Source organism: Apium graveolens, chromosome 9 (genome assembly GCF_009905375.1).
Source record: "Apium graveolens cultivar Ventura chromosome 9, ASM990537v1, whole genome shotgun sequence".
In the NCBI taxonomy this organism is placed as follows: Eukaryota; Viridiplantae; Streptophyta; class Magnoliopsida; order Apiales; family Apiaceae; genus Apium; species Apium graveolens.
Window position 1 is genome coordinate 233,770,967 of NC_133655.1, and position 10,950 is coordinate 233,781,916.

General features: G+C 41.0%; 1 non-coding gene across 1 annotated transcript; it reads right to left on the reverse strand.

Moving 5' to 3' along the window:
- Nucleotides 1-967: 967 nt before the first annotated feature.
- On the reverse strand, nt 968-1,074 carry LOC141688210 (small nucleolar RNA R71). Its single transcript, XR_012561669.1, has one exon. It is a non-coding gene; the product is annotated as a small nucleolar RNA R71 (small nucleolar RNA).
- Nucleotides 1,075-10,950: the final 9,876 nt, after the last annotated feature.

The window sequence follows — 10,950 nt, forward strand, 5'->3', positions numbered from 1 at the left end:
AAGGTAACAACAATGGCTATTGAAGGAAGTAATAATGAAGTTGTGATCTCATGAGTGTTTTATTGTTGATAAATTAAAGTGTTAGTTAAGTGATTAATTAAGTAGTTAATTGTAGTTAATATTTAATCAACAATTTTAAGTGTTAGTGTCTTAACATTGAGAAGTAATCATACATTGGTGAGTGAGTTCAATTAGACAATAATTTAGTCTGAGTCTCTGTGGGAACGAACTAGAAAGTATTTTATATTACTTGCGAACGCGTATACTTGCGTGAATATTAGTGCGTGATTTCGCCCTAACAAGTTTTTGGCGCCGCTGCCGGGGACTCGGCGTATTTGTTTAGTTTATGTACTTACCATCATTGGTCATTAGGACTCAGTGATTAGGACGTAGTAGTTAATTACGATTTTCGGTTGTGTTTTAGGTACTTTAGCAAGCGTTTATGCAAACTCGTTCTCGTGCTCGCAAGAGGACTTTAGATACAGCTGAGGAGACAGACGAAGTTCTTGATATTCCGGAGAAGTTAGATTTTGAGGATTCGGATTCAGGAACTGAGCAGAAAGAACCAGTAAATATGGGAGATCGTATTGTTCAAGCTGATCCAGCTCTTATGGATTTTTCTCGGCCAAAAATTGATGGCATTCAGTCAAGCATCCTTCATCCGGCTATTCAAGCTAACACCTTTGAAATCAAGCCGGGCACTATTCAGATGGTGCAGAATTCTGTTTCTTTTGGAGGAGCGGCAACTGAAGACCCCAACATGCACATAAGGAATTTTGTCGAGATCTGCAGCACTTTTAAGTACAATGGCGTGACTGATGAGGCTATCAAGTTGAGGCTTTTCCCATTCTCACTGAGGGACAAGGCTAAAGACTAGTTACATTCTGAACCAGCTGGGTCCATCATTACGTGGCAAGATCTTGCGCAAAAGTTTCTGGTGAAGTTTTATCCGATGGCAAAGACTGCTGCTATGAGGAGTGCTCTTACTCAGTTTGCGCAGTAACCTACAGAATCTATGTGCGAGGCTTGGGAACGCTACAAGGAAATGTTGAGAAAATGTCCACATCATGGAATGCCGGATTGGATGGTGATCACTGGTTTCTATAATGATTTGGGGGCCCAATCTCGGCCCATGCTCGATGCAGCAGCTGGAGGCGCCTTATGGGCTAAAAGCTATACTGAGGCGTATAATCTTATAGAGACGATGGCTGCAAATGAGCATCAAAACCCAACTCAGAGGATGACGTCAGGCAAGGTAGCAGGTATTCTGGAAGTTGATGCAGCCACCGCTATTGCAGCCCAGCTCCAAGCGCTATCAATGAAGGTTGATTCTCTGGCTACATATGGAGTTAATCAAATAGCTATGGTTTGTGAGCTTTGTGCAGGTTCTCATGCTACGGATCAGTGTTCTCTTGTCAACAAATCTGTTCAGTATGTGAATAACTATCAGCGGCAACAGCAGCTTGTGCCAGTAACCTATCATCCTAAGAACAGAAATCATCCAAATTTCAGCTGGGGAAATAATCAGAATGCTATTCAGCCACCATATCAGCAAGGAGTGAGTAAACAGTTTAACCCACCTGGATTCCAGCAACCACGGCAGTATACTACAAGACAATCATATCCTCAACAGGGAAGTATAGCTGCACCTACTAGTGCTGATTTTGAGGAACTTAAGCTGTTATGCAAGAGTCAGGCGGTTTCTATCAAGACCTTGGAAAATCAAATCGGTCAATTAGCCAATGCAGTGCTCAATCGTCAACCTGGCACCCTTCCCAGTGACACGGAAGTACCAGGCAGGAAGGAAGCTAAAGAGCAAGTCAAGGTTATTACCTTAAGGTCTGGAAAAGTTGCTGATGCTGAAAAGGCAAAAGAAGGAGAAGCTGAAATTAGAGATGAAGAATCTAAGCAAAAGGAGAAAGCGGCGGAGCCAAGGAAGACTACTGTTGAACACACTCTGCCTGAGGCTAATACAGGGGAGAAACAGCTCTATCCTCCACCACCTTTTCCTAAGAGATTGCAGCAACAAAAGCTGGATAGACAGTTCGGGAAGTTTTTGGAGGTGTTCAAGAAACTTCACATCAATATACCTTTCGCTGAGGCTCTGGAGCAAATGCCTAGTTATGCGAAGTTTATGAAGACTATTCTTTCAAGGAAGGTGAAACTGGATGACCTTGAAACCGTTGCTCTCACGGAAGAATACAGCGCTGTTCTGCAGCAAAAGTTACCACCAAAACTGAAAGATCCAGGAAGCTTCACCATACCTTGCACCATTGGCAATCTGACTTTTGACAAGTGCCTTTGTGATTTGGGAGCAAGCATTAATCTGATGCCGTTGTCGATCTTTAAAAAGCTGGATCTGCCTGATCCAAAACCCACATACATATCGCTACAATTGGCTGATCGTTCCATTACTTACCCAATGGGCATAGTGGAGGATGTGCTCGTCAAGGTGGATAAGCTCTTCTTTTCTGCAGATTTTGTTATTCTGGATTTTAAGGAAGATAAGAAGATTCCCATAATCTTGGGAAGGCATTTCTTGGCTACTGGCCGTACCTTGATAGATGTGCAAAAAGGTGAACTTGCTATGTGGGTACAAGATCAGGATGTGACCTTCAACGTATTCAAGGCAATGAAATTCCCTACAGAAGATGAGGAGTGCTTAAAAGTGGATGTGATTGATTCTGCGGTTACTTCGGAACTCGATCGCATGCTAATGTCTGATGCATTGGAAAAGGCCTTAGTGGGGGATTTTGACAGCGATGATGAAGATGGCAACGAGCAATTACAATATCTGAACGCTTCTCCCTGGAAATGAAAGCTGGACATACCGTTTGAATCTCTTGGTACTTCTGACCTTAAGAATGCTGAAGGAAAGCTCAAACCATCAATAGAGGAAGCACCTACCTTGGAGCTCAAGCCATTACCTGAACACTTGAGGTATGCTTTTTTAGGTGATTCATCTACGTTACCTGTTATTATTTCATCTGACCTTTCAGGTAATGAGGAAGACAAGCTCTTAAGGATTTTGTGAGAATTCAAATCGGCTATTGGATGGACCATAGCAGACATCAAGGGGATAAGTCCTTCATATTGTATGCATAAAATTCTGCTAGAGGAAGGTAGTAAGCCAACTGTGCAACAGCAGCGAAGACTGAATCCTATCATGAAGGAGGTGGTGAAGAAAGAAATTCTGAAATGGCTAGATGCAGGCATCATTTATCCTATTTCTGACAGCTCGTGGGTGAGCCCCGTACAATGTGTACCTAAGAAAGGAGGTATCACTGTGGTTGCAATTGAAAAGAATGAGCTCATACCCACTCGAACAGTTACAGGATGGAGAGTATGCATGGATTATAGAAAATTAAACAAAGCCACAAGGAAGGATCACTTCCCTCTTCCATTTATTGATCAGATGCTTGACAGGTTGGCGGGTCATGAGTATTTTTGTCTTCTGGATGGTTATTCAGGGTATAATCAGATTTGTATTGCACCAGAGGATCAGGAAAAGACTACCTTCACTTGTCCATTTGGCACATTTGCTTTTCGCAGAGTTTCGTTTGGGTTATGTGGCGCCCCGACCACTTTTCAGAGATGTATGATGGCTATATTCTCTGACATGATTGGAAATAATGTCGAAGTGTTCATGGACAACTTCTCCGTCTTTGGACATTCATATGATGAATGTTTGAATAATATGCGCGCCGTACTCAAAAGATGCGTGGAAACTAATTTGGTGCTCAATTGGGAGAAATGTCATTTTATGGTGCGTGAAGGCATTATTCTTGGGCATAAGGTCTCTAACAAGGGTCTGGAGTTGGACAAGGCCAAGGTGGGAGTCATTGAAAATCTTCCCCCACCTAATTCTGTGAAAGGAATCCGTAGTTTTCTCGGTCATGCGGGTTTTTATCGGCGATTCATCAAGGACTTTTCAAAGATATCTAAGCCGTTGTGCAATTTGCTTGAGAAAGATGTGCTTTTCAAATTTGATGATGAATGTTTGGCAGCATTCGAGACTCTCAAGAAGAGTTTGATCACTGCACCAGTTATTACAGCACCAGATTGGACAGAACCGTTTGAGATGATGTGTGATGCGAGTGATTATGCGGTAGGTACAGTTCTGGGATAGCGCAAGAAAAATCTCTTCCATGTGGTCTACTATGCGAGTAAGACTTTAAATGGGGCCCAATTGAACTACACCACTACTGAGAAGGAGCTTTTAGCTATAGTTTTTGGTTTCGAGAAATTTCAATCTTATCTACTTGGTACGAAAGTAACAGTATTCACTGATCATGCGGCTATTCGCTATCTAGTTTCCAAGAAGGATTCGAAGCCGAGACTCATTCGTTGGGTGCTTTTACTTCAGGAATTTGAGTTAGAGATCAAGGATAGGAAAGGTACTGAGAATCAAGTAGCTGACCATCTCTCTAGGTTGGAGAATCACGATTCTACTTCACAAGATAGGACGTTAATCAATGAATCTTTTCCGGATGAGCAGTTGTTCGCAGTTCAGGAGGAAGAACCATGGTTTGCAGATATTGTAAACTATCTCGTCAGCAATGTAATGCCTCATAATTTGACATCCGCTCAAAAGAAGAAGTTTCTGCATGAGGTGAAGTGGTATATGTGGGATGAACCATATTTGTTTAGACAGGGAGCTGACCAGATCATCAGGAGATGTATCCCGTTCTGTGAGATGGAGGGGATATTACGAGACTGCCATTCCACGGTTTATGGTGGACACTATGGTGGTGAGAAGACGGCAGCTCGTATTCTGCAAGCAGGTTTTTTTGGCCTACTTTATTCAAGGATGCTCATCAGTTTGTTTTAAGGTGTGATCGTTGCCAAAGAGTGGGAAATTTGACAAAGAAGGATGAGATGCCATTAAATGTGATGCTTGAAGTCGAGGTCTTTGATGTTTGGGGAATCGATTTCATGGGGCCTTTTATCTCGTCTTGCAATAATCAATACATCTTGCTGGCAGTCGATTATGTCTCAAAATGGGTAGAAGTTAAAGCTTTACCGACAAATGATGCAAAGGCAGTGCTAAATTTTCTTCATAAGCAAATTTTCACAAGGTTTGGAACACCTCGGGTAATCATAAGTGATGAAGGATCGCATTTTTACAACCGTAAGTTCACTTCTATGATGCAGCGTTATAATGTGAATCATCGAGTAGCTACTGCCTATCATCCACAAACAAATGGTCAAGCGGAAGTATCTAACAGAGAGATAAAGTGCATTCTAGAGAAGGTTGTTTGTCCGTCAAGGAAGGATTGGTCTTTAAAGCTCGATGAAGCTGTTTGGGCTTACAGAACAGCATACAAAACTCTACTTGGTATATCACCGTTTCAGTTGGTGTACGGTAAGGGATGTCATCTACCTGCGGAGCTTGAGCATAAGGCCTATTGGGCATTGAAGAAGTTGAACCTGGATTTAGATGCAGCTGGTAAGAAAAGAATGCTTCAGCTTAATGAACTTGATGAATTTTGACTTCAAGCGTACGAGAATAATAAAATGTATAAGGAAAAGGTGAAGAGGTGGCACGATAGGAAGCTACATCCTAAGTTATTTGTGCCAGGGCAACAAGTTCTCTTATTCAACTCTCGGCTCCGACTTTTTCCTGGGAAGTTGAAATCAAGGTGGTCTAGACCTTTTATTGTCAAAACTGTGTTTCCACATGGAGCGGTGGAAATTTTTGAGAATGATCCGGACCAAGCATTCAAGGTTAACGGTCAGCGGTTGAAGCACTACCATGGGGACATGGCAAACCGAGAAGTGGTTAGTGCCATTTTGTTGACTACTTGAGAAGGGTACGAAACGTCAAGCTAATGACGAAAAAGAAGCGCTGCGTGGGAGGCAACCCATGATTTGTTGTTACAGGAACCCTTAGAAGTTAATAACCTATCCAAAAACACAAAAAAATCAGAAAACAGGGGCTGAAAAAAAAATTCTCCAGTGACCCCCTGAGCGCCCGCGCAGCAAGCTGAGCGCCCGCTCAGCATTGCTGAGCGACCGCTCAGGGGTCGAGTACCAGAATTTTTTTTTACAGTTCAGAAAAAAAAAAGTTGTAGCCCATAAACCCACGATTTGTTCCCACTACCCCATCATTTTAACCCTTAATTACCAAACCCTAATCTAATCCACACCCTATATATACATACACCTATCCTACATATCTCCCACAAAATTCCTATACTTAAACTCTCTCCCAAATACCAAAACTCAGTTCTTATACATTTTTTTTCACGAATCAATGGCATCCAAGAGAGCACGCACTATTGACAGTAGCAGCACAGTTCCTACTGCTGATTCATCGAGGGGTACTGCTGCAAGGCCTCGGTTAACTGACAGAACTGCGGAGAAGGAGTACACTAGGCTTTTGGGGAAGCCGATTCTGAAGGAGAGAGGATTTTTACCATCGGGGAGGGATGGTGAGTTGCTGCCCATGATTGCAGAGAAGGGGTGGATAGCTTTCTGCGAGTCGCCCGAAGCAGTGCCGATGAGTGTGGTTCGTGAGTTCTATGTGAACGTGAAGGCCGAAAAGAATGGGTTTTCTGTGGTCCGAGGGCTGACAGTTGATTATCACCCTGCGGCGATTCGCCGTGTGATTGGACAGCAAGAGAGGAAGCCCGAGGAGGAGAACTGGAATGAAAAGACTGCTGAGGACTTTGACTTGGATTTGATTTGTGCGACTCTCTATCGATCAGGCACGATTTGGACCTTCAGGACCGACACTAATGAGTATCGTCACTTTCCGGCGATCGCCATGAACAGGTATGCCCGTGCATGGAATGCATTTATTTGTGCTAATATTTTGCCTTCTTCGCATGCACACGAGGTCACAGTTGAGAGAGCACAGTTGTTGTGGGGAATTCTGAATGAGGAGTATTATGTGGACTTTGGTGAGTTCATCTACCAAGGAATTCTGAAGTTTTTGAGGGGGGCGAAGCATATGAACATCCCTTATGCATCCACGGTTACGAAGCTATGCCAAGCAGTGGGAGTGAACTGGCCGGCTCATGAGCAGTTGCAGTTGCCGGCAGCTCCGATTGATTCTGGCACTCTGAATGGGATGCAGGAGTGGACCGGTGGTGAGCCTGAGGAGCATGGGCTGGGTTATCGTCTTCCAGGAGGGCGTCCAGCACGAGGTGCTACTATGGCTAGGCCAGGGCGTGATGAGGCTGGTTCTTCGAGAGCTCAGAAGGGTGCTGGGTTGGCTGATGCTCAGTATAGGAGGCTTTCACGGCAGATGGATGCCATGTATGAGACGCAGAGCAGGTTTGCTCAGGAGCTCACCCTTGCGTTAGGGACTGCTTTTCGGGGCCTTGGAGCTGATATCCAGTGGCCAGTTTTTGGTGAGGACTCTGCATACCCGCCGCCTGATACTCCACCCACTGAGGGTGATGATGATGACTCCGAGTAGGTATACCCTGTGTTCCTTTCTACTACCTTCACTGAGGACAGTGAAGATTTTAAGTTTGGGGGTGGTAGTTAAGGAATATTGTGTGTGTGTCATATAGCTGCATATTCATGATAGTTTAGTTCATATAGTTGCATTTGCCATGATCCCTTTTGCAATGATTTATCGACTGAATTGTGATATTGATGAGAGTGAAGTGATAGCATTAAAGTGATATTAAGTCGTGTAGGTTGATATGCATGCTAGAAACACTTGTAATTCCACTAAGTCTTAGAGAATGCGTAAGGGCTAGATTGTTGTTATGATTTGGTTGTTTTCGAGGTCAATCTACTTATTATGCTTAGAATTCGATAATAGGTTCTTAGTGATAAAGGCATGAAAAAGGAAAAAAAAAATTGGAGAAAAAAATGGAATTTGTTGCTAGTTGTGGCTAGGCGTCAAATGGCTAGTAGCCGGCTCGCATATGGTGCGAGTAGTCTAGGGTTGAGCAAGATGGAGCGAAACGTACTTGCTCAGAAGTTATATAAAAAAAAAAGAGGAAAAAAAAATTAGTTTATGCATAATTGATCTAGAGTGGGCTCTTTGGTATTCGAGTTATTAAGTTCTTAGGGGACTTTGTGCCTAGTGACCTAAGGCTTTTAGAGTCTGGGATCCGCTAACCTAACGCTCGTTACATGGATACCATTGTATAAGTCTTTTGTGGACCTCACTCATTGCACGGTCAAATAAGCATTTGTGTTGTGAATAAAAAGCACGATTCCGTAATAAGCTCCAGAATTCTTGTAGTGTTGTATATCACTTTGTGCCTAGAATTTTTTATTCTTTGTATAATCATTGGATTGCCTTGAGGATAGTCTAGTCATAATAATTGGTCTAGTTCCGAAGCATATCTGTTAAGCAATTGCATACACCACGTTGCTGGCTGTATGTCCATTTGCATGAGTTTATTGATCTTTAGTTGTCTAACTGCATTCGTTGAGATGTTGCAATTTGGTTGGTTAATCGTAGTAAGGGGGATCGCTGCATTTTCATATAGATTACATTCATGCATGTTTTTTTTATTTGTTTTTGAGTCTGTGACGCTTGAGGTCAAGCATCGATTTAAGTTTGGGGGTGTGATAAGTGGCATTTTATACCACTTAGAACGTCTTAAAATGGCTTAAATTGGTGTCTTGAAATCAAGTATTTTGTGTATTTGATGCATTTTTCTAGTGTTTATGCATTTCAGGGTATTAGTTGCATTTCGGGGGAGAAATCATCAAGAATAAGCCTTGGCATGTGTTCACCGTTGTGAAAGGAAAGAAACGGGCAGATTACGGCGAAGAAATGGAGCAAAATCAGATTTTTTCCAGTAGAGGTCTGAGCGCCCGCTCAGCATTGCTGAGCGGCCGCGCAGCAAGCTGAGCGCCCGCTCAGCTATGCTGAGCGGCCGCGCAGGGTCGGGGAAAAAGATACAATATTTCAGGACTTCTACTTCTGTTTGGTTTCCACTTCTATGTAATCTGAGTTTTATGGGACTATTATATAAGTAGATTTGAGACGTTTTTCACAAGGGGGATTGAAGAAGATCGTGTTTTTACGCAAGGAGCGAAGGAGATAAGGAAGAAGACCGATTTAGCACACTGCAACGAAGAGGAAGCATATCTTCTTGTGATTCTTGTTTCATTGTAACGTGGGATGCTAGTTTTCTTGCTTTGAACTTATTTACTCTTGTGACGTACTCTGTTTTAATATAATTATTTTAGTTATTATTTTCTTGTGTTTGTTTATCATGATTTCATATAAACCCATGATGACGATAAGTGCTATTATGGGCTAATTATGATCATGGGGTTGCAACGGATTTATTATGGAATTCTTTAGTTAATTGTTTAATACTTTAGTGTGTGATGATTGTATGATATCTAGTATTGGTTGTGCGTAGTCGTCTTATGTGCGTTGCGAACATATAAGATAGGGTGTTAATCTCTTGTGAAGCGACAGTGGATCTTGAGATTTAGAACTTGCCATGCTAGCATAGGTTCATGTACGTTGTATATGATTAGTGGGTAACTCTAACAGTTTTATTTGCCCTATGTAATCAAAAGGAATAACTTGTGCTTAAATTGTTGTGTTGTCAATTTCTGTAGACATATAGGAACTCAACATAATTGATGACTATTCAACTTCTATCTTAATTGTGGATGCTTGGTAGAATGGTATTAGTACAATGAAAGTTGGCTTTTATCAGTTTTGTGTTATTCGATTAATATCATCACTGTCACATGCTAAAGGTAACAACAATGGCTATTGAAGGAAGTAATAATGAAGTTGTGATCTCATGAGTGTTTTATTGTTGATAAATTGAAGTGTTAGTTAAGTGATTAATTAAGTAGTTAATTGTAGTTAATATTTAATCAACAATTTTAAGTGTTAGTGTCTTAACATTGAGAAGTAATCATACATTGGTGAGTGAGTTCAATTAGACAATAATTTAGTCTGAGTCTCTGTGGGAACGAACTAGAAAGTATTCTATATTACTTGTGAACGCGTATACTTGCGTGAATATTAGTGCGTGATTTCGCCCTAACAGAAGTACTAGGGATGTGTATTGACCGTTGTCAACCGATAATTAATAAGGGGAAAAGTTTCTTCTCGAAACTATATTCAATATAATAATAAGTCGGGATAATATTCACCGACGATCTGAAATTATTCGAATGATACTTCTAAATTAGAAGGTATATCAGGATCTATGATCTTTCAATCAATAATCATCCTTTAATAAATAATCATTACTTAAATAGTAGTCTATAAATAATTAAATGATAATTGATATTAATCATACCTCGAATGGGTTATTCTTTAAAAGATTTATTTAAATAGTTTTCCTAAACTAGTTTGTGTTTACATAATTAATAATCTATCATGATTAATCGGGTTTGAAATAAATAAACGTTGAAGTATACTACTCCTATAATAAAGTAATACGTAGATAATATTTAATATCCGAATCAATAAAATATAGTTGAGGGAATATGCTCGTTGGGAAATCATTTTACAAGTTCGAGGTGTTTAAATGTTTCGTAAGTGGACGATGAGCCCCTTTAAAATGTACTATTATGGACTTATATCCATCCTATAATATCTCCGGAACGATTCCCGGGTTTTATCTTAATTCCCGACCGACCCTCGGTCTTATATAACACATCACGCTTAAAGCGAAATAACATTTCACGATATATACTTATCGGTACAACATCGCTATATTATGCGAAAATTCAAAAACTATGTGAAAGGCATATGTTAAGCCTATTTGTTTATTCGAGGATTTAACTCAACTCAAATAAGAATGTAATAAGTAAATAGTGGATCTATCGTCAGAGAGATCTCACAAAGTAACATCTGTCAAAGGGTTAAGAAACATTGTTCATCTGCAGACTTGAAGATTCACTGGAAGAAGCTCAAGTAATTGATCAAGCCTCAGTGATATAAATCAAGATTGTAGATTTAACCAAGTGACAGAGATCTCGTCAGGGTATCAATTA